The sequence below is a fragment of the Schistocerca nitens genome, chromosome 12 (assembly GCF_023898315.1).
Source record: "Schistocerca nitens isolate TAMUIC-IGC-003100 chromosome 12, iqSchNite1.1, whole genome shotgun sequence".
NCBI classification, from domain to species: domain Eukaryota; kingdom Metazoa; phylum Arthropoda; class Insecta; order Orthoptera; family Acrididae; genus Schistocerca; species Schistocerca nitens.
Window position 1 is genome coordinate 185,740,853 of NC_064625.1, and position 25,405 is coordinate 185,766,257.

Sequence of the window (25,405 nt, forward strand, 5' to 3'; positions counted from 1 at the left end):
GATTTCTGTGTTTCATCGTCAATGTGAAGGTCCAAGGGATACAGTAAACCTGCACTGCTGCATCGGAATCCAATACTGGTCTCCCAGGAGCCGCCCAAAGCACAAACTCTTAGGAGACTCACTCTTCTTGTACTTAAGTCGGCACTGTGCCTTTTACATTCAATTCTGATGCGATTTCTGTGTTTCATCGTCAATGTGAAGGTCCAAGGGATACAGTAAACCTGCAATGGTGCATCGGAATCCAATACTGGTCTCCCAGGAGCCGCCCAAAGCACAAACTCTGAGAAGATTCACTCTTCTTGTACTTAAGTCGGCACTGTGCCTTTTATATTCAATTCCGATGCGATTTCTGTGTTTCATCGTCAACGTGAAGGTCCAAGGGATACAGTAAACCTGCACTGGTGCATCGAAATCCAATACTGGTTTCCCAGGATCCGCTCAAACCACAAACTCTGAGAAGATTCACTCTTCTTGTACTTAAGTCGGCACTGTGCCTTTTATATTCAATTCCGATGCGATTTCTGTGTTTCATCGTCAATGTGAAGGTCCAAGGGATACAGTAAACCTGCACTGGTGCATCGGAATCCAATACTGGTCTCCCAGGATCCGCTCAAAGCACAAACTCTTAGGAGACTCACTCTTCTTGTACTTAAGTCGGCATTGTGCCTTTTATATTCAATTCCGATGCAATTTCTGTGTTTCATCGTCAATGTGAAGGTCCAAGGGATACAGTAAACCTGCACTGGTGCATCGGAATCCATTACTGGTCTCCCAGGAGCCGCCCAAAGCACAAACTCTTAGGAGACTCACTCTTCTTGTACTTAAGTCGGCACTGTGCCTTTATATTCAATTCCGATGCGATTTCTGTGTTTAATCGTCAATGTGAAGGTCCAAGGGATACAGTAAACCTGCACTGGTGCATCGGAATCCAATACTGGTCTCCCAGGAGCCGCCCAAAGCACAAACTCTGAGAAGATTCACTCTTCTTGTACTTAAGTCGGCACTGTGCCTTTTATATTCAATTCCGATGCGATTTCTGTGTTTCATCGTCAATGTGAAGGTCCAAGGGATACAGTAAACCAGCACTGGTGCATCGGAATCCAATACTGGTCTCCCAGGATCCGCTCAAAGCTCAAACTCTGAGAAGATTCACTCTTCTTGTACTTAAGTCGGCACTGTGCATTTATATTCAATTCCGATGCGATTTCTGTGTTTCATCGTCAATGTGAAGGTCCAAGGGATACAGTAAACCTGCACTGGTGCATCGGAATCCTATACTGGTCTCCCAGGAGCCGCCCAAAGCACAAACTCTGAGAAGATTCACTCTTCTTTTACTTAAGTCGGCACTGTGCCTTTTATATTCAATCCCGATGCGATTTCTGTGTTTCATCGTCAATGTGAAGGTCCAAGGGATACAGTAAACCTGCACTGGTGCATCGGAATCCAATACTGGTCTCCCAGGATCCGCTCAAAGCACAAACTCTGAGAAGATTCACTCTTCTTGTACTTAAGTCGGCACTGTGCCTTTTATATTCAATTCCGATGCGATTTCTGTGTTTCATCGTCAATGTGAAGGTCCATGGGATACAGTAAACCTGCACTGGTGCATCGGAATCCAATACTGGTCTCCCAGGAGCCGCCCAAAGCACAAACTCTGAGAAGATTCACTCTTCTTGTACTTAAGTCGGCACTGTGCCTCTTATATTCAATTCCGATGCGATTTCTGTGCTTCATCGTCAATGTGAAGGTCCAAGGGATACAGTAAACCTGCACTGGTGCATCGGAATCCAATACTGGTCTCCCAGGAGCCGCCCAAAGCACAAAATCTTAGGAGACTCACTCTTCTTGTACTTAAGTCGGCACTGTGCATTTATATTCAATTCCGATGCGATTTCTGTGTTTCATCGTCAATGTGAAGGTCCAAGGGATACAGTAAACCTGCACTGGTGCATCGGAATCCAATACTGGTCTCCCAGGAGCCGCCCAAAGCACAAACTCTGAGAAGATTCACTCTTCTTGTACTTAAGTCGGCACTGTGCCTTTTATATTCAATTCCGATGCGATTTCTGTGTTTCATCGTCAATGTGAAGGTCCAAGGGATACAGTAAACCTGCACTGGTGCATCGGAATCCAATACTGGTCTCCCAGGAGCCGCCCAAAGCACAAACTCTGAGAAGATTCACTCTTCTTGTACTTAAGTCGGCACTGTGCCTTTTATATTCAATTCCGATGCGATTTCTGTGTTTCATCGTCAATGTGAAGGTCCAAGGGATACAGTAAACCTGCACTGGTGCATCGGAATCCAATACTGGTCTCCCAGGAGCCGCCCAAAGCACAAACTCTGAGAAGATTCACTCTTCTTGTACATACGTCGGCACTGTGCCTTTTATATTCAATTCCGATGCGATTTCTGTGTTTCATCGTCAATGTGAAGGTCCAAGGGATACAGTAAACCTGCACTGGTGCATCGGAATCCAATACTGGTCTCCCAGGAGCCGCCCAAAGCACAAACTCTGAGAAGATTCACTCTTCTTGTACTTAAGTCGGCACTGTGCCTTTTATATTCAATTCCGATGCGATTTCTGTGTTTCATCGTCAATGTGAAGGTCCAAGGGATACAGTAAACCTGCACTGGTGCATCGGAATCCAATACTGGTCTCCCAGGAGCCGCCCAAAGCACAAACTCTGAGAAGATTCACTCTTCTTGTACTTAAGTCGGCACTGTGCCTTTTATATTCAATTCCGATGCGATTTCTGTGTTTCATCGTCAATGTGAAGGTCCAAGGGATACAGTAAACCTGCACTGGTGCATCGGAATCCAAAACTGGTCTCCCAGGAGCCGCCCAAAGCACAAAATCTTAGGAGACTCACTCTTCTTGTACTTAAGTCGGCACTGTGCATTTATATTCAATTCCGATGCGATTTCTGTGTTTCATCGTCAATGTGAAGGTCCAAGGGATACAGTAAACCTGCACTGGTGCATCGGAATCCAATACTGGTCTCCCAGGAGCCGCCCAAAGCACAAACTCTGAGAAGATTCACTCTTCTTGTACTTAAGTCGGCACTGTGCCTCTTATATTCAATTCCGATGCGATTTCTGTGCTTCATCGTCAATGTGAAGGTCCAAGGGATACAGTAAACCTGCACTGGTGCATCGGAATCCAATACTGGTCTCCCAGGAGCCGCCCAAAGCACCAAATCTTAGGAGACTCACTCTTCTTGTACTTAAGTCGGCACTGTGCATTTATATTCAATTCCGATGCGATTTCTGTGTTTCATCGTCAATGTGAAGGTCCAAGGGATACAGTAAACCTGCACTGGTGCATCGGAATCCCATACTGGTCTCCCAGGAGCCGCCCAAAGCACAAACTCTGAGAAGATTCACTCTTCTTGTACTTGAGTCGGCACTGTGCCTTTTATATTCAATTCCGATGCGATTTCTGTGTTTCATCGTCAATGTGAAGGTCCAAGGGATACAGTAAACCTGCACTGGTGCATCGGAATCCAATACTGGTCTCCCAGGAGCCGCCCAAAGCACAAAATCTTAGGAGACTCACTCTTCTTGTACTTAAGTCGGCACTGTGCATTTATATTCAATTCCGATGCGATTTCTGTGTTTCATCGTCAATGTGAAGGTCCAAGGGATACAGTAAACCTGCACTGGTGCATCGGAATCCAATACTGGTCTCCCAGGAGCCGCCCAAAGCACAAACTCCGAGAAGATTCACTCTTCTTGTACTTAAGTCGGCACTGTGCCTTTTATATTCAATTCCGATGCGATTTCTGTGTTTCATCGTCAATGTGAAGGTCCAAGGGATACAGTAAACCTGCACTGGTGCATCGGAATCCAATACTGGTCTCCCAGGAGCCGCCCAAAGTACAAACTCTGAGAAGATTCACTCTTCTTGTACTTAAGTCGGCACTGTGCCTTTTATATTCAATTCCGATGCGATTTCTGTGTTTCATCGTCAATGTGAAGGTCCATGGGATACAGTAAACCTGCACTGGTGCATCGGAATCCAATACTGGTCTCCCAGGAGCCGCCCAAAGCACAAACTCTGAGAAGATTCACTCTTCTTGTACTTAAGTCGGCACTGTGCCTCTTATATTCAATTCCGATGCGATTTCTGTGCTTCATCGTCAATGTGAAGGTCCAAGGGATACAGTAAACCTCCACTGGTGCATCGGAATCCAATACTGGTCTCCTAGGAGCCGCCCAAAGCACAAAATCTTAGGAGACTCACTCTTCTTGTACTTAAGTCGGCACTGTGCATTTATATTCAATTCCGATGCGATTTCTGTGTTTCATCGTCAATGTGAAGGTCCAAGGGATACAGTAAACCTGCACTGGTGCATCGGAATCCAATACTGGTCTCCCAGGAGCCGCCCAAAGCACAAACTCTGAGAAGATTCACTCTTCTTGTACATACGTCGGCACTGTGCCTTTTATATTCAATTCCGATGCGATTTCTGTGTTTCATCGTCAATGTGAAGGTCCAAGGGATACAGTAAACCTGCACTGGTGCATCGGAATCCAATACTGGTCTCCCAGGAGCCGCCCAAAGCACAAACTCTGAGAAGATTCACTCTTCTTGTACTTAAGTCGGCACTGTGCCTTTTATATTCAATTCCGATGCGATTTCTGTGTTTCATCGTCAATGTGAAGGTCCAAGGGATACAGTAAACCTGCAATGGTGCATCGGAATCCAATACTGGTCTCCCAGGAGCCGCCCAAAGCACAAACTCTGAGAAGATTCACTCTTCTTGTACTTTAGTCGGCACTGTGCCTTTTATATTCAATTCCGATGCGATTTCTGTGTTTCATCGTCAATGTGAAGGTCCAAGGGATACAGTAAACCTGCACTGGTGCATCGGAATCCAATACTGGTCTCCCAGGAGCCGCCCAAAGCACAAACTCTTAGAAGATTCACTCTTCTTGTACTTAAGTCGGCACTGTGCCTTTTATATTCAATTCCGATGCGTTTTCTGTGTTTCATCGTCAATGTGAAGGCCCAAGGGATACAGTAAACCTGCACTGGTGCATCGGAATCCAATACTGGTCTCCCAGGATCCGCTCAAAGCACAAACTCTGAGAAGATTCACTCTTCTTGTACTTGAGTCGGCACTGTGCATTTATATTCAATTCCGATGCGATTTCTGTGTTTCATCGTCAATGTGAAGGTCCAAGGGATACAGTAAACCTGCACTTGTGCATCGGAATCCAATACTGGTCTCCCAGGAGCCGCCCAAAGCACAAACTCTTAGGAGACTCACTCTTCTTGTACTTAAGTCGGCACTGTGCCTTTTATATTCAATTCCGATGCGATTTCTGTGTTTCATCGTCAATGTGAAGGTCCAAGGGATACAGTAAACCTGCACTGGTGCATCGGAATCCAATACTGGTCTCCCAGGAGCCGCCCAAAGCACAAACTCTGAGAAGATTCACTCTTCTTGTACTTAAGTCGGCAGTGTGCCTTTTATATTCAATTCCGATGCGATTTCTGTGTTTCATCGTCAATGTGAAGGTCCAAGGGATACAGTAAACCTGCACTGGTGCATCGGAATCCAATACTGGTCTCCCAGGAGCCGCCCAAAGCACAAACTCTGAGAAGATTCACTCTTCTTGTACTTTAGTCGGCACTGTGCCTTTTATATTCAATTCCGATGCGATTTCTGTGTTTCATCGTCAATGTGAAGGTCCAAGGGATACAGTAAACCTGCAATGGTGCATCGGAATGCAATACTGGTCTCCCAGGAGCCGCCCAAAGAACAAACTCTGAGAAGATTCACTCTTCTTGTACTTAAGTCGGCACTGTGCCTTTTATATTCAATTCCGATGCGATTTCTGTGTTTCATCGTCAATGTGAAGGCCCAAATGATACAGTAAACCTGCACTGGTGCATCGGAATCCAATACTGGTCCCCTAGGATCCGCTCAAAGCACAAACACTGAGAAGATTCACTCTTCTTGTACTTGAGTCGGCACTGTGCATTTATATTCAATTCCGATGCGATTTCTGTGTTTCATCGTCAATGTGAAGGTCCAAGGGATACAGTAAACCTGCACTGGTGCATCGGAATCCAATACTGGTCTCCCAGGAGCCGCCCAAAGCACAGACTCTTAGGAGACTCACTCTTCTTGTACTTAAGTCGGCACTGTGCCTTTTATATTCAATTCATATGCGATTTCTGTGTTTCATCGTCAATGTGAAGGTCCAAGGGATACAGTAAACCTGCACTGGTGCATCGGAATCCAATACTGGTCTCCCAGGAGCCGCCCAAAGCACAAACTCCGAGAAGATTCACTCTTCTTGTACTTAAGTCGGCACTGTGACTTTTATATTCAATTCCGATGCGATTTCTGTGTTTCATCGTCAATGTGAAGGTCCAAGGGATACAGTAAACCTGCACTGGTGCATCGGAATCCAATACTGGTCTCCCAGGAGCCGCCCAAAGCACAAACTCTGAGAAGATTCACTCTTCTTGTACTTAAGTCGGCACTGTGCCTTTTATATTCAATTCCGATGCGATTTCTGTGTTTCATCGTCAATGTGAAGGTCCAAGGGATACAGTAAACCTGCACTGGTGCATCGGAATCCAATACTGGTCTCGCAGGATCCGCTCAAAGCACAAACTCTGAGAAGATTCACTCTTCTTGTACTTAAGTCGGCACTGTGCCTTTTATATTCAATTCCGATGCGATTTCTGTGTTTCATCGTCAATGTGAAGGTCCAAGGGATACAGTAAACCTGCACTGGTGCATCGGAATCCAATACTGGTCTCCCAGGATCCGCTCAAAGCACAAACTCTGAGAAGATTCACTCTTCTTGTACTTAAGTCGGCACTGTGCCTTTTATATTCAATTCCGATGCGATTTCTGTGTTTCATCGTCAATGTGAAGGTCCAAGGGATACAGTAAACCTGCACTGGTGCATCGGAATCTAATACTGGTCTCCCAGAAGCCGCTCAAAGCACAAATTCGTAGAAGATTCACTCTTCTTGCACATAAGTCGGCACTGTGCCTTTTATATTCAATTCCGATGCGATTTCTGTGTTTCATCGTCAATGTGAAGGTCCAAGGGATACAGTAAACCTGCACTGGTGCATCGGAATCCAATACTGGTCTCCCAGGAGCCGCTCAAAACACAAACTCTTAGAAGATTCAATCTTCTTGTACTTAAGTCGGTATTGTGCCTTTTATATTCAATTCCGATGCGATTTCTGTGTTTCATTGTCAATGTGTAGGTCCAAGGGATACAGTAAACCTGCACTGGTGCATCGGAATCTAATACTGGTCTCCCAGGAGACGCTCAAAGCACAAACGCTTAGAAAATTCACTCTTCTTGTACTTAAGTCGGCATTCTGCCTTTAATATTTAATTCCGATGCGATTTCTGTGTTTCATCGTCAATGTGAAGGTCCAAGGGATACAGTAAACCTGCACTGGTGCATCATAATCCGATACTGGTCTCCCAGGTGCCGCTCAAAGCACAAACCCATAGAAGATTCACTCTTCTTGTACATAAGTCGGCATTGTGCCTTTTATATTCAATTCCGATGCGATTTCTGTGTTTCATTGTCAATGTGACGGTCCAAGGGATACAGTAAACCTGCACTGGTGCATCGGAATCTAATACTGGTCTCCCAGGAGCCGCTCAAAGCACAAACTCTGAGAAGATTCACTCTTCTTGTACTTAAGTCGGCACTGTGCCTTTTATATTCAATTCCGATGCGATTTCTGTGTTTCATCGTCAATGTGAAGGTCCAAGGGATACAGTAAACCTGCACTGGTTCATCGGAATCTAATACTGGTCTCCCAGAAGCCGCTCAAAGCACAAATTCGTAGAAGATTCACTCTTCTTGTACTTAAGTCGGCACTGTGCCTTTTATGTTCAATTCCGATGCGATTTCTGTGTTTCATCGTCAATGTGAAGGTCCAAGGGATACAGTAAACCTGCACTGGTGCATCGGAATCTAATACTGGCCTCCCAGAAGCCGCTCAAAGCACAAATTCGTAAAAGATTCACTCTTCTTGTACTTAAGTCGGCACTGTGCCTTTTATATTCAATTCCGATGCGATTTCTGTGTTTCATTGTCAATGTGAAGGTCCAAGGGATACAGTAAACCTGCACTGGTGCATCGGAATCTAATACTGGTCTCCCAGGAGCCGATCAAACCACAAACTCTTAGGAGACTCACTCTTCTTGTACTTAAGTCGGCATTGTGCCTTTTATATTCAATTCCGATGCGATTTCTGTGTTTCATCGTCAATGTGAAGGTCCAAGCGATACAGTAAACCTGCACTGGTGCATCGGAATCCAATACTGGTCTCCCAAGAGCCGCTCAAAGCACAAACTCGTAGAAGATTCACTCTTCTTGTACTTAAGTCGGCACTGTGCCCTTTATATTCAATTCCGATGCGATTTCTGTGTTTCATCGTCAATGTGAAGGTCCAAGGAATACAGTAAACCTGCACTGGTTCATCGGAATCTAATACTGGTCTCCCAGAAGGCGCTCAAAGCACAAATTCGTAGAAGATTCACTCTTCTTGTACTTAAGTCTGCACTGTGCCTTTTATATTCAATTCAGATGCGATTTCTGTGTTTCATTGTCAATGTGAAGGTCCAAGGGATACAGTAAACCTGCACTGGTGCATCGGAATCTAATACTGGTCTCCCAGGAGCCGCTCAAACCACAAACACTTAGGAGACTCACTCTTCTTGTACTTAAGTCAGCATTATGCCTTTTATATTCAATTCCGATGCGATTTCTGTGTTTCATCGTCAATGTGAAGGTCCAAGGTATACAGTAAATCTGCACTGGTGCATCGGAATCCAATATTGGTCTCCCAGGAGCCGCCCAAAGCACAAACTCTGAGAAGATTCACTCTTCTTGTACTTATGTTGGCACTGTGCCTTTTATATTCAATTCCGATGCGATTTCTGTGTTTCATCGTCAATGTGAAGGTCCAAGGGATACAGTAAACCTGCACTGGTGCATCGGAATCCAATACTGGTCTCCCAGGAGCCGCTCAAACCACAAACTCTTAGGAGACTCACTCTTCTTGTACTTAAGTCGGCACTGTGTCTTTTATATTCAATTCCGATGCGATTTCTGTGTTTCATTGTCAATGTGAAGGTCCAAGGGATACAGTAAACCTGCACTGGTGCATCGGAATCCAATACTGGTCTCGCAGGAGCCGCCCAAAGCACAAACTCTGAGATGATTCACTCTTCTTGTACTTACGTCGGCACTGTGCCTTTTATATTCAATTCCGATGCGATTTCTGTGTTTCATCGTCAATGTGAAGGTCCAAGGGATACAGTAAACCTGCACTGGTGCATCGGAATCCAATACTGGTCTCCCAGGAGCCGCCCAAAGCACAAACTCTGAGAAGAATCACTCTTCTTGTACTTAAGTCGGCACTGTGCCTATTATATTCAATTCCGATGCGATTTCTGTGTTTCATCATCAATGTGAAGAACCAAGGGTTACAGTAAACCTGCTCTGGTGCATCGGAATCCAATACTGGTCTCCCAGGAGCCGCTCCAACCACAAACTCTTAATAGACTCACTCTTCTTGTACTTAAGTCGGCACTGTGTCTTCTATATTCAATTCTGATGCGATTTCTGTGTTTCATTGTCAATGTGAAGGTCGAAGGGATACAGTAAATTTGCACTGGTGCATCGGAATCCAATACTGGTCTCCCAGGAGCCGCTCAAACCACAAACTCTTACGAGACTCACTCTTCCTGTACTTAAGTCGGCACTGTGTCTTTTATATTCAATTCCGATGCGATTTCAGTGTTTCATTGTCAATGTGAAGGTCCAAGGGATACAGTAAACCTGCAATGGTGCATCGGAATCCAATACTGGTCTCCCAGGAGCCGCCCAAAGCACAAACTCTGAGAAGATTCACTCTTCTTGTACTTATATCGGCACTGTGCCTTTTATATTCAATTGCGATGCGATTTCTGTGTTTCATCGTCAACGTGAAGGTCCAAGGGATACAGTAAACCTGCACTGGTGCATCGGAATCCAATACTGGTCTCCCAGGAGCCGCTCAAACCACAAGCTCTTAGGAGACTCACTCTTCTCTTACTTAAGTCGGCATTGTGCCTTTTATATTCAATTCCGATGCGATTTCTGTGTTTCATTGTCAATGTGTAGGTGTAAGGGATACAGTAAACCTGCACTGGTGCATCGGAATCCAATACTGGTCTCCCAGGAGCCGCCCTAAGCACATACTCTGAGAAGATTCACTCTTCTTGTACTTAAGTCGGCACTGTGCCTTTTATATTCAATTCCGATGCGATTTCTGTGTTTCATCGTCAATGTGAAGGTCCAAGGGATACAGTACACCAGCACTGGTGCATCGGAATCCAATACTGGTCTCCCAGGATCCGCTCAAAGCACAAACTCTGAGAAGATTCACTCTTCTTGTACTTATGTCGGCACTGTGTCTTTTATATTCAATTCCGATGCGATTTCTGTGTTTCATCGTCAATGTGAAGGTCCAAGGGATACAGTAAACCTGCACTGGTGTATCGGAATCCAATACTGGTCTCCCAGGAGCCGCCCAAAGCACAAACTCTGAGAAGATTCACTCTTCTTGTACTTAAGTCGGCACTGTGCCTTTTATATTCAATTCCGATGCGATTTCTGTGTTTCATCGTCAATGTGAAGGTCCAAGGGATACAGTAAACCTGCACTGGTTCTTCGGAATCCAATACTGGTCTCCCAGGATCCGCTCAAAGCACAAACTCTGAGAAGATTCACTCTTCTTGTACTTAAGTCGGCACTGTGCCTTTTATATTCAATTCCGATGCGATTTCTGTGTTTCATCGTCAATGTGAAGGTCCATGGGATACAGTAAACCTGCACTGGTGCATCGGAATCCAATACTGGTCTCCCAGGAGCCGCCCAAAGCACAAACTCTGAGAAGATTCACTCTTCTTGTACTTAAGTCGGCACTGTGCCTCTTATATTCAATTCCGATGCGATTTCTGTGTTTCATCGTCAATGTGAAGGTCCAAGGGATACAGTAAACCTGCACTGGTGCATCGGAATCCAATACTGGTCTCCCAGGAGCCGCCCAAAGCACAAACTCTTAGGAGACTCACTCTTCTTGTACTTAAGTCGGCACTGTGCCTTTTATATTCAATTCCGATGCGATTTCTGTGTTTCATCGTCAATGTGAAGGTCCAAGGGATACAGTAAACCTGCACTGGTGCATCGGAATCCAATACTGGTCTCCCAGGAGCCGCCCAAAGCACAAACTCTGAGAAGATTCACTCTTCTTGTACTTAAGTCGGCACTGTGCCTTTTATATTCAATTCCGATGCGATTTCTGTGTTTCATCGTCAATGTGAAGGTCCAAGGGATACAGTAAACCTGCACTGGTGCATCGGAATCCAATACTGGTCTCCCAGGAGCCGCCCAAAGCACAAACTCTGAGAAGATTCACTCTTCTTGTACTTAAGTCGGCACTGTGCCTTTTATATTCAATTCCGATGCGATTTCTGTGTTTCATCGTCAATGTGAAGGTCCAAGGGATACAGTAAACCTGCACTGGTGCATCGGAATCTAATACTGCTCTCCCAGGAGCCGCTCAAAGCACAAACTCTGAGAAGATTCACTCTTCTTGAACTTAAGTCGGCACTGTGCCTTTTATATTCAATTCCGATGCGATTTCTGTGTTTCATCGTCAATAAGAAGGTCCAAGGGATACAGTAAACCTGCACTGGTTCATCGGAATCTAATACTGGTCTCCCAGAAGCCGCTCAAAGCACAAATTCGTAGAAGATTCACTCTTCTTGTACTTAAGTCGGCACTGTGCCTTTTATGTTCAATTCCGATGCGATTTCTGTGTTTCATCGTCAATGTGAAGGTCCAAGGGATACAGTAAACCTGCACTGGTGCATCGGAATCTAATACTGGTCTCCCAGAAGCCGCTCAAAGCACAAATTCGTAGAAGATTCACTCTTCTTGTACTTAAGTCGGCACTGTGCCTTTTATATTCAATTCCGATTCGATTTCTGTGTTTCATTGTCAATGTGAAGGTCCAAGGGATACAGTAAACCTGCACTGGTTCATCGGAATCTAATACTGGTCTCCCACAAGCCGCTCAAAGCACAAATTCGTAGAAGATTCACTCTTCCTGTACTTAAGTCTGCACTGTGCCTTTTATATTCAATTCAGATGCGATTTCTGTGTTTCATTGTCAATGTGAAGGTCCAAGGGATACAGTAAACCTGCACTGGTGCATCGGAATCTAATACTGGTCTCCCAGGAGCCGCTCAAACCACAAACACTTAGGAGACTCACTCTTCTTGTACTTAAGTCAGCATTATGCATTTATATTCAATTCCGATGCGATTTCTGTGTTTCATCGTCAATGTGAAGGTCCAAGGTATACAGTAAATCTGCACTGGTGAATCGGAATCCAATACTGCCCTCCCAGGAGCCGCCCAAAGCACAAACTCTGAGAAGATTCACTCTTCTTGTACTTATGTCGGCACTGTGCCTTTTATATTCAATTCCGATGCGATTTCTGTGTTTCATCGTCAATGTGAAGGTCCAAGGAATACAGTAAACCTGCACTGGTGCATCGGAATCCAAAACTGGTCTCCCAGGAGCCGCCCAAACCACGAACTCTTAGGAGACTCACTCTTCTTGTACTTAAGTCGGCACTGTGTCTTTTATATTCATTTCCGATGCGATTTCTGTGTTTCATTGTCAATGTGAAGGTCCAAGGGATACAGTAAACCTGCACTGGTGCATCGGAATCCAATACTGGTCTCCCAGGAGCCGCCCAAAGCACAAACTCTGAGAAGATACACTCTTCTTGTACTTACGTCGGCACTGTGCCTTTTATATTCAATTCCGATGCGATTTCTGTGTCTCATCGTCAATGTGAAGGTCCAAGGGATACAGTAAACCTGCACTGGTGCATCGGAATCCAATACTGGTCTCCCAGAAGCCGCCCAAAGCACAAACTCTGAGAAGATTTACTCTTCTTGTACTTAAGTTGGCACTGTGCCTTTTATATTCAATTCCGATGCGATTTCTGTGTTTCATCATCAATGTGAAGGTCCAAGGGATACAGTAAACCTGCTCTGGTGCATCGGAATCCAATACTGGTCTCCCAGGAGCAGCTCAACCACAAACTCTTAGGACACTCACTCTTCTTGTACTTAAGTCGGCACTGTGTCTTTTATAATCAATTCCGATGCGATTTCTGTGTTTCATTGTCAATGTGAAGGTCCAAGGGATACAGTAAATTTGCACTGGTGCATCGGAATCCAATACTGGTCTCCCAGGAGCCGCTCAAACTACAAACTCTTAGGAGACTCACTCTTCTTGTACTTAAGTCGGCACTGTGTCTTTTATATTCAATTCCGATGCGATTTCTGTGTTTCATTGTCAATGTGAAGGTCCAAGGGATACAGTAAACCTGCAATGGTGCATCGGAATCCAATACTGGTCTCCCAGGAGCCGCTCAAACCACAAACTCTTACGAGACTCACTCTTCCTGTACTTAAGTCGGCACTGTGTCTTTTATATTCAATTCCGATGCGATTTCTGTGTTTCATTGTCAATGTGAAGGTCCAAGGGATACAGTAAACCTGCACTGGTGCATTGGAATCCAATACTGGTCTCCCAGGAGCCGCTCAAAGCACAAACTCTTAGGAGACTCACTCTTCTTGTACTTAAGTCGGCATTGTGCTTTTTATATATCAATTCCGATGCGATTTCTGTGTTCCATCGTCAATTTGAAGGTCCAAGGGATACAGTAAACCTGCACTGGTGCATCGGAATCCAATACTGGTCTCCCAGGAGCCGCTCAAATCACAAACTCTTAGGAGACTCACTCTTCTTGTACTTAAGTCGGCATTGTGCTTTTTATATTCAATTCCGATGCGATTTCTGTGTTTCATTGTCAATGTGAAGGTCCAAGGGATACAGTAAACCTGCACTGGTGCATCGGAATCCAATACTGGTCTCCCAGGAGCCGCCCAAAGCACAAACTCTGAGAAGATTCACTCTGCTTGTACTTAAGTCGGCACTGTGCTTTTTATATTTAATTCCGATGCGATTTCTGTGTTTCATCGTCAATGTGAAGGTCCAAGGGATACAGTAAACCTGCACTGGTGCATCGGAATCCAATACTGGTCTCCCAGGATCCGCTCAAAGCACAAACTCTGAGAAGATTCACTCTTCTTGTACTTAAGTCGGCACTGTGCCTTTTATATACAATTCCGATGCGATTTCTGTGTTTCATCGTCAATGTGAAGGTCCATGGGATACAGTAAACCTGCACTGGTGCATCGGAATCCAATACTGGTCTCCCAGGAGCCGCCCAAAGCACAAACTCTGAGAAGATTCACTCTTCTTGTACTTAAGTCGGCACTGTGCCTCTTATATTCAATTCCGATTCGATTTCTGTGTTTCATCGTCAATGTGAAGGTCCAAGGGATACAGTAAACCTGCACTGGTGCATCGGAATCCAATACTGGTCTCCCAGGAGCCGCCCAAAGCACAAACTCTTAGGAGACTCACTCTTCTTGTACTTAAGTCGGCACTGTGCCTTTTATATTCAATTCCGATGCGATTTCTGTGTTTCATCGTCAATGTGAAGGTCCAAGGGATACAGTAATCCTGCAGTGGTGCATCGGAATCCAATACTGGTCTCCCAGGAGCCGCCCAAAGCACAAACTTTGAGAAGATTCACTCTTCTTGTACATACGTCGGCACTGTGCCTTTTATATTCAATTCCGATGCGATTTCTGTGTTTCATCGTCAATGTGAAGGTCCAAGGGATACAGTAAACCTGCACTGGTGCATCGGAATCCAATGCTGGTCTCCCAGGAGCCGCCCAAAGTACAAACTCTTAGGAGACTCACTCTTCTTGTACTTAAGTCGGCACTGTGCCTTTTATATTCAATTCCGATGCGATTTCTGTGTTTCATCGTCAATGTGAAGGTCCAAGGGATACAGTAAACCTGCAATGGTGCATTGGAATCCAATACTGGTCTCCCAGGAGCCGCCCAAAGCACAAACTCTGAGAAGATTCACTCTTCTTGTACTTAAGTCGGCACTGTGCCTTTTATATTCAATTCCGATGCGATTTCTGTGTTTCATCGTCAATGTGAAGGCCCAAGGGATACAGTAAACCTGCACTGGTGCATCGGAATCCAATACTGGTCTCCCAGGATCCGCTCAAAGCACAAACTCTGAGAAGATTCATTCTTGTACTTGAGTCGGCACTGTGCATTTATATTCAATTCCGATGCGATTTCTGTGTTTCATCGTCAATGTGAAGGACCAAGGGATACAGTAAACCTGCACTGGTGCATCGGAATCCAATACTGGTCTCCCAGGAGCCGCCCAAAGCACAAACTCTTAGGAGACTCACTCTTCTTGTACTTAAGTCGGCACTGTGCCTTTTATATTCAATTCCGATGCGATTTCTGTGTTTCATCGTCAATGTGAAGGTCAAAGGGATACAGTAAACCTGCACTGGTGCATCGGAATCCAATACTGGTCTCCCAGGAGCCGCCCAAAGCACAAACTCTGAGAAGATTCACTCTTCTTGTACTTAAGTCGGCACTGTGCCTTTTATATTCAATTCCGATGCGATTTCTGTGTTTCATCGTCAATGTGAAGGTCCAAGGGATACAGTAAACCTGCACTGGTGCATCGGAATCCAATACTGGTCTCCCAGGAGCCGCCCAAAGCACAAACTCTGAGAAGATTCACTCTTCTTGTACTTAAGTCGGCACTGTGCCTTTTATATTCAATTCCGATGCGATTTCTGTGTTTCATCGTCAATGTGAAGGTCCAAGGGATACAGTAAACCTGCACTGGAGCATCGGAACCAATACTGGTCTCCCAGGATCCGCTCAAAGCACAAACTCTGAGAAGATTCACTCTTCTTGTACTTAAGTCGGCACTGTGCCTTTTATATTCAATTCCGATGCGATTTCTGTGTTTCATCGTCAATGTGAAGGTCCAAGGGATACAGTAAACCTGCACTGGTGCATCGGAATCTAATACTGGTCTCCCAGAAGCCGCTCAAAACACAAATTCGTAGAAGATTCACTCTTCTTGCAGTTAAGTCGGCACTGTGCCTTTTATATTCAATTCCGATGCGATTTCTGTGTTTCATTGTCAATGTGAAGGTCCAAGGGATACAGTAAACCTGTACTGGTGCATCGGAATCTAATACTGGTCTCCCAGGAGCCGCTCAAACCACAAACTCTTAGGAGACTCACTCTTCTTGTACTTAAGTCGGCATTGTGCCTTTTATATTCAATTCCGATGCGATTTCTGTGTTTCATCGTCAATGTGAAGGTCCAAGGGATACAGTAAACCTGCACTGGTGCATCGGAATCCAATACTGGTCTCCCAGGAGCCGCTCAAAGCACAAAATCTGTGAAGATTCACTCTTCTTGTACTGAAGTCGGCACTGTGCCTTTTATATTCAATTCCGATGCGATTTCTGTGTTTCATCGTCAATGTGAAGGTCCAAGGGATACAGTAAACCTGCACTGGTGCATCGGAATCTAATACTTGTCTCCCAGGAGACGCTCAAAGCACAAACTCTTAGAAAATTCACTCTTCTTGTACTTAAGTCGGCATTGTGCCTTTGATATTCAATTCCGATGCGATTTCTGTGTTTCATCGTCAATGTGAAAGTCCAAGGGATACAGTGAACCTGCACTGGTGCATCATAATCCAATACTGGTCTCCCAGGTGCCGCTCAAAGCACAAACCCATAGAAGATTCACTCTTCTTGTACATAAGTCGGCATTGTGCCTTTTATATTCAATTCCGATGCGATTTCTGTGTTTCATTGTCAATGTGACGGTCCAAGGGATACAGTAAACCTGCACTGGTGCATCGGAATCTAATACTGCTCTCCCAGGAGCCGCTCAAAGCACAAACTCTGAGAAGATTCACTCTTCTTGTACTTAAGTCGGCACTGTGCCTTTTATATTCAATTCCGATGCGATTTCTGTGTTTCATCGTCAATGTGAAGGTCCAGGGGATACAGTAAACCTGCACTGGTTCATCGGAATCTAATACTGGTCTCCCAGATGCCGCTCAAAGCACAAATTCGTAGAAGATTCACTCTTCTTGTACTTAAGTCGGCACTGTGCCTTTTATGTTCAATTCCGATGCGATTTCTGTGTTTCATCGTCAATGTGAAGGTCCAAGGGATACAGTAAACCTGCACTGGTGCATCGGAATCTAATACTGGTCTCCAAGAAGCCGCTCAAAGCACAAATTCGTAGAAGATTCACTCTTCTTGTACTTAAGTCGGCACTGTGCCTTTTATATTCAATTCCGATGCGATTTCTGTGTTTCATTGTCAATGTGAAGGTCCAAGGGATACAGTAAACCTGCACTGGTGCATCGGAATCTAATAATACTGGTCTCCCAGGAGCCGATCAAACCACAAACTCTTAGGAGACTCACTCTTCTTGTACTTAAGTCGGCATTGTGCCTTTTATATTCAATTCCGATGCGAATTCTGTGTTTCATCGTCAATGTGAAGGTCCAAGCGATACAGTAAACCTGCACTGGTGCATCGGAATCCAATACTGGTCTCCCAGGAGCCGCTCAAAGCACAAACTCGTAGAAGATTCACTCTTCTTGTACTTAAGTCGGCACTGTGCCTTTTATATTCAACTCCGATGCGATTTCTGTGTTTCATCGTCAATTTGAAGGTCCAAGGGATACAGTAAACCTGCACTGGTGCATCGGAATCCAATACTGGTCTCCCAGGAGCCGCCCAAAGCACAAACTCTGAGAAGATACACTCTTCTTGTACTTACGTCGGCACTGTGCCTTTTATATTCAATTCCGATGCGATTTCTGTGTCTCATCGTCAATGTGAAGGTCCAAGGGATACAGTAAACCTGCACTGGTGCATCGGAATCCAATACTGGTCTCCCAGAAGCCGCCCAAAGCACAAACTCTGAGAAGATTTACTCTTCTTGTACTTAAGTTGGCACTGTGCCTTTTATATTCAATTCCGATGCGATTTCTGTGTTTCATCATCAATGTGAAGGTCCAAGGGATACAGTAAACCTGCTCTGGTGCATCGGAATCCAATACTGGTCTCCCAGGAGCAGCTCAACCACAAACTCTTAGGACACTCACTCTTCTTGTACTTAAGTCGGCACTGTGTCTTTTATAATCAATTCCGATGCGATTTCTGTGTTTCATTGTCAATGTGAAGGTCCAAGGGATACAGTAAATTTGCACTGGTGCATCGGAATCCAATACTGGTCTCCCAGGAGCCGCTCAAACTACAAACTCTTAGGAGACTCACTCTTCTTGTACTTAAGTCGGCACTGTGTCTTTTATATTCAATTCCGATGCGATTTCTGTGTTTCATTGTCAATGTGAAGGTCCAAGGGATACAGTAAACCTGCAATGGTGCATCGGAATCCAATACTGGTCTCCCAGGAGCCGCTCAAACCACAAACTCTTACGAGACTCACTCTTCCTGTACTTAAGTCGGCACTGTGTCTTTTATATTCAATTCCGATGCGATTTCTGTGTTTCATTGTCAATGTGAAGGTCCAAGGGATACAGTAAACCTGCACTGGTGCATTGGAATCCAATACTGGTCTCCCAGGAGCCGCTCAAAGCACAAACTCTTAGGAGACTCACTCTTCTTGTACTTAAGTCGGCACTGTGCATTTATATTCAATTCCGATGCGATTTCTGTGTTTCATCGTCAATGTGAAGGACCAAGGGATACAGTAAACCTGCACTGGTGCATCGGAATCCAATACTGGTCTCCCAGGAGCCGCTCAAATCACAAACTCTTAGGAGACTCACTCTTCTTGTACTTAAGTCGGCATTGTGCTTTTTATATTCAATTCCGATGCGATTTCTGTGTTTCATTGTCAATGTGAAGGTCCAAGGGATACAGTAAACCTGCACTGGTGCATCGGAATCCAATACTGGTCTCCCAGGAGCCGCCCAAAGCACAAACTCTGAGAAGATTCACTCTGCTTGTACTTAAGTCGGCACTGTGCTTTTTATATTTAATTCCGATGCGATTTCTGTGTTTCATCGTCAATGTGAAGGTCCAAGGGATACAGTAAACCTGCACTGGTGCATCGGAATCCAATACTGGTCTCCCAGGATCCGCTCAAAGCACAAACTCTGAGAAGATTCACTCTTCTTGTACTTAAGTCGGCACTGTGCCTTTTATATACAATTCCGATGCGATTTCTGTGTTTCATCGTCAATGTGAAGGTCCATGGGATACAGTAAACCTGCACTGGTGCATCGGAATCCAATACTGGTCTCCCAGGAGCCGCCCAAAGCACAAACTCTGAGAAGATTCACTCTTCTTGTACTTAAGTCGGCACTGTGCCTCTTATATTCAATTCCGATTCGATTTCTGTGTTTCATCGTCAATGTGAAGGTCCAAGGGATACAATAAACCTGCACTGGTGCATCGGAATCCAATACTGGTCTCCCAGGAGCCGCCCAAAACACAAACTCTTAGGAGACTCACTCTTCTTGTACTTAAGTCGGCACTGTGCCTTTTATATTCAATTCCGATGCGATTTCTGTGTTTCATCGTCAATGTGAAGGTCCAAGGGATACAGTAATCCTGCAGTGGTGCATCGGAATCCAATACTGGTCTCCCAGGAGCCGCCCAAAGCACAAACTTTGAGAAGATTCACTCTTCTTGTACATACGTCGGCACTGTGCCTTTTATATTCAATTCCGATGCGATTTCTGTGTTTCATCGTCAATGTGAAGGTCCAAGGGATACAGTAAACCTGCACTGGTGCATCGGAATCCAATGCTGGTCTCCCAGGAGCCGCCCAAAGTACAAACTCTTAGGAGACTCACTCTTCTTGTACTTAAGTCGGCACTGTGCCTTTTATATTCAATTCCGATGCGATTTCTGTGTTTCATCGTCAATGTGAAGGTCCAAGGGATACAGTAAACCTGCAATGGTGCATTGGAATCCAATACTGGTCTCCCAGGAGCCGCCCAAAGCACAAACTCTGAGAAGATTCACTCTTCTTGTACTTAAGTCGGCACTGTGCCTTTTATATTCAATTCCGATGCGATTTCTGTGTTTCATCGTCAATGTGAAGGCCCAAGGGATACAGTAAACCTGCACTGGTGCATCGGAATCCAATACTGGTCTCCCAGGATCCGCTCAAAGCACAAACTCTGAGAAGATTCATTCTTGTACTTGAGTCGGCACTGTGCATTTATATTCAATTCCGATGCGATTTCTGTGTTTCATCGTCAATGTGAAGGACCAAGGGATACAGTAAACCTGCACTGGTGCATCGGAATCCAATACTGGTCTCCCAGGAGCCGCCCAAAGCACAAACTCTTAGGAGACTCACTCTTCTTGTACTTAAGTCGGCACTGTGCCTTTTATATTCAATTCCGATGCGATTTCTGTGTTTCATCGTCAATGTGAAGGTCAAAGGGATACAGTAAACCTGCACTGGTGCATCGGAATCCAATACTGGTCTCCCAGGAGCCGCCCAAAGCACAAACTCTGAGAAGATTCACTCTTCTTGTACTTAAGTCGGCACTGTGCCTTTTATATTCAATTCCGATGCGATTTCTGTGTTTCATCGTCAATGTGAAGGTCCAAGGGATACAGTAAACCTGCACTGGTGCATCGGAATCCAATACTGGTCTCCCAGGAGCCGCCCAAAGCACAAACTCTGAGAAGATTCACTCTTCTTGTACTTAAGTCGGCACTGTGCCTTTTATATTCAATTCCGATGCGATTTCTGTGTTTCATCGTCAATGTGAAGGTCCAAGGGATACAGTAAACCTGCACTGGAGCATCGGAACCAATACTGGTCTCCCAGGATCCGCTCAAAGCACAAACTCTGAGAAGATTCACTCTTCTTGTACTTAAGTCGGCACTGTGCCTTTTATATTCAATTCCGATGCGATTTCTGTGTTTCATCGTCAATGTGAAGGTCCAAGGGATACAGTAAACCTGCACTGGTGCATCGGAATCTAATACTGGTCTCCCAGAAGCCGCTCAAAACACAAATTCGTAGAAGATTCACTCTTCTTGCAGTTAAGTCGGCACTGTGCCTTTTATATTCAATTCCGATGCGATTTCTGTGTTTCATTGTCAATGTGAAGGTCCAAGGGATACAGTAAACCTGTACTGGTGCATCGGAATCTAATACTGGTCTCCCAGGAGCCGCTCAAACCACAAACTCTTAGGAGACTCACTCTTCTTGTACTTAAGTCGGCATTGTGCCTTTTATATTCAATTCCGATGCGATTTCTGTGTTTCATCGTCAATGTGAAGGTCCAAGGGATACAGTAAACCTGCACTGGTGCATCGGAATCCAATACTGGTCTCCCAGGAGCCGCTCAAAGCACAAAATCTGTGAAGATTCACTCTTCTTGTACTGAAGTCGGCACTGTGCCTTTTATATTCAATTCCGATGCGATTTCTGTGTTTCATCGTCAATGTGAAGGTCCAAGGGATACAGTAAACCTGCACTGGTGCATCGGAATCTAATACTTGTCTCCCAGGAGACGCTCAAAGCACAAACTCTTAGAAAATTCACTCTTCTTGTACTTAAGTCGGCATTGTGCCTTTGATATTCAATTCCGATGCGATTTCTGTGTTTCATCGTCAATGTGAAAGTCCAAGGGATACAGTGAACCTGCACTGGTGCATCATAATCCAATACTGGTCTCCCAGGTGCCGCTCAAAGCACAAACCCATAGAAGATTCACTCTTCTTGTACATAAGTCGGCATTGTGCCTTTTATATTCAATTCCGATGCGATTTCTGTGTTTCATTGTCAATGTGACGGTCCAAGGGATACAGTAAACCTGCACTGGTGCATCGGAATCTAATACTGCTCTCCCAGGAGCCGCTCAAAGCACAAACTCTGAGAATATTCACTCTTCTTGTACTTAAGTCGGCACTGTGCCTTTTATATTCAATTCCGATGCGATTTCTGTGTTTCATCGTCAATGTGAAGGTCCAGGGGATACAGTAAACCTGCACTGGTTCATCGGAATCTAATACTGGTCTCCCAGATGCCGCTCAAAGCACAAATTCGTAGAAGATTCACTCTTCTTGTACTTAAGTCGGCACTGTGCCTTTTATGTTCAATTCCGATGCGATTTCTGTGTTTCATCGTCAATGTGAAGGTCCAAGGGATACAGTAAACCTGCACTGGTGCATCGGAATCTAATACTGGTCTCCAAGAAGCCGCTCAAAGCACAAATTCGTAGAAGATTCACTCTTCTTGTACTTAAGTCGGCACTGTGCCTTTTATATTCAATTCCGATGCGATTTCTGTGTTTCATTGTCAATGTGAAGGTCCAAGGGATACAGTAAACCTGCACTGGTGCATCGGAATCTAATAATACTGGTCTCCCAGGAGCCGATCAAACCACAAACTCTTAGGAGACTCACTCTTCTTGTACTTAAGTCGGCATTGTGCCTTTTATATTCAATTCCGATGCGAATTCTGTGTTTCATCGTCAATGTGAAGGTCCAAGCGATACAGTAAACCTGCACTGGTGCATCGGAATCCAATACTGGTCTCCCAGGAGCCGCTCAAAGCACAAACTCGTAGAAGATTCACTCTTCTTGTACTTAAGTCGGCACTGTGCCTTTTATATTCAACTCCGATGCGATTTCTGTGTTTCATCGTCAATTTGAAGGTCCAAGGGATACAGTAAACCTGCACTGGTTCATCGGAATCTAATACTGGTCTCCCAGAAGCCGCTCAAAGCACAAATTCGTAGAAGATTCACTCTTCTTGTACTTAAGTCTGCACTGTGCCTTTTATATTCAATTCCGATGCGATTTCTGTGTTTCATTGTCAATGTGAAGGTCCAAGGGATACAGTAAACCTGCACTGGTGCATCGGAATCTAATACTGGTCTCCCAGGAGCCGCTCAAACCACAAACACTTAGGAGACTCACTCTTCTTGTACTTAAGTCAGCATTATGCATTTATATTCAATTCCGATGCGATTTCTGTGTTTCATCGTCAATGTGAAGTCCAAGGTATACAGTAAATCTGCACTGGTGCATCGGAATCCAATACTGGTCTCCCAGGAGCCGCCCAAAGCACAAACTCTGAGAAGATTCACTCTTCTTGTACTTATGTCGGCACTGTGCCTTTTATATTCAATTCCGATGCGATTTCTGTGTTTCATCGTCAATGTGAAGGTCCAAGGGATACAGTAAACCTGCACTGGTGCATCGGAATCCAATACTGGTCTCCCAGGAGCCGCTCAAACCACAAACTCTTAAGAGACTCACTCTTCTTGTACTTAAGTCGGCACTGTGTCTTTTATATTCATTTCCGATGCGATTTCTGTGATTCATTGTCAATGTGAAGGTCCAAGGGATACAGTAAACCTGCACTGGTGCATCGGAATCCAATACTGGTCTTCCAGGAGCCGCCCAAAGCACAAACTCTGAGAAGATTCACTCTTCTTGTACTTAAGTCGGCACTGTGCCTTTTATATTCAATTCCGATGCGATTTCTGTGTTTCATTGTCAATGTGAAGGTCCAAGGGATACAGTAAACCTGCACTGGTGCATCGGAATCCAATACTGGTCTCCCAGGAGCCGCCCAAAGCACAAACTCTGAGAAGATTCACTCTTTTTGTACTTAAGTCGGCACTGTGTCTTTTATATTCATTTCCGATGAGATTTCTGTGTTTCATTGTCAATGTGAAGGTCCAAGGGATACAGTAAACCTGCACTGGTGCATCGGAATCCAATACTGGTCTCCCAGGAGCCGCCCAAAGCACAAACTCTGAGAAGATTCACTCTTCTTGTACTTACGACGGCACTGTGCCTTTTATATTCAATTCCGATGCGATTTCTGTGTTTCATTGTCAATGTGAAGGTCCAAGGGATACAGTAAACCTGCTCTGGTGCATCGGAATCCAATACTGGTCTCCCAGGAGCCGCCCAAAGCACAAACTCTGAGAAGATTCACTCTTCTTGTACTTACGTCGGCACTGTCTTTTATATTCAATTCCGATGCGATTTCTGTGTTTCATTGTCAATGTGAAGGTCCAAGGGATACAGTAAACCTGCACTGGTGCATCGGAATCCAATACTGGTCTCCCAAGAGCCGCCCAAAGCACAAACTCTGAGAAGATTCACTCTTCTTGTACTTAAGTCGGCACTGTGTCTTTTATATTCATTTCCGATGCGATTTCTGTGTTTCATTGTCAATGTGAAGGTCCAAGGGATACAGTAAACCTGCACTGGTGCATCGGAATCCAATACTGGTCTCCCAGGAGCCGCCCAAAGCACAAACTCTGAGAAGATTCACTCTTCTTGTACTTACGTCGGCACTGTGCCTTTTATATTCAATTCCGATGCGATTTCTGTGTTTCATCGTCAACGTGAAGGTCCAAGGGATACAGTAAACCTGCACTGGTGCATCGGAATCCAATACTGGTCTCCCAGGAGCCGCTCAAACCACAAACTCTTAAGAGACTCACTCTTCTTGTACTTAAGTCGGCACTGTGTCTTTTATATTCATTTCCGATGCGATTTCTGTGTTTCATTGTCAATGTGAAGGTCCAAGGGATACAGTAAACCTGCACTGGTGCATCGGAATCCAATACTGGTCTCCCAGGAGCCGCCCAAAGCACAAACTCTGAGAAGATTCACTCTTCTTGTACTTAAGTCGGCACTGTGTCTTTTATATTCATTTCCGATGCGATTTCTGTGTTTCATTGTCAATGTGAAGGTCCAAGGGATACAGTAAACCTGCACTGGTGCATCGGAATCCAATACTGGTCTCCCAGGAGCCACCCAAAGCACAAACTCTGAGAAGATTCACTCTTCTTGTACTTACGTCGGCACTGTGCCTTTTATATTCAATTCCGATGCGATTTCTGTGTTTCATCGTCAATGTGAAGGTCCAAGGGATACAGTAAACCTGCACTGGTGCATCGGAATCCAATACTGGTCTCCCAGGAGCCGCCCAAAGCACAAACTCTGAGACGATTCACTCTTCTTGTACTTAAGTCGGCACTGTGCCTTTTATATTCAATTCCGATGCGATTTCTGTGTTTCATCATCAATGTGAAGGTCCAAGGGATACAGTGAACCTGCTCTGGTGCATCGGAATCCAATACTGGTCTCCCAGGAGCCGCTCAAACTACAAACTCTTAGGAGACTCACTCTTCTTGTATTTAAGTCGGCACTGTGTCTTTTATATTCAATTCCGATGCGATTTCTGTGTTTCATTGACAATGTGAAGGTCCAAGGGATACAGTAAACCTGCAATGGTGCATCGGAATCCAATACTGGTCTCCCAGGAGCCGCTCAAACCACAAACTCTTACGAGACTCACTCTTCCTGTACTTAAGTCG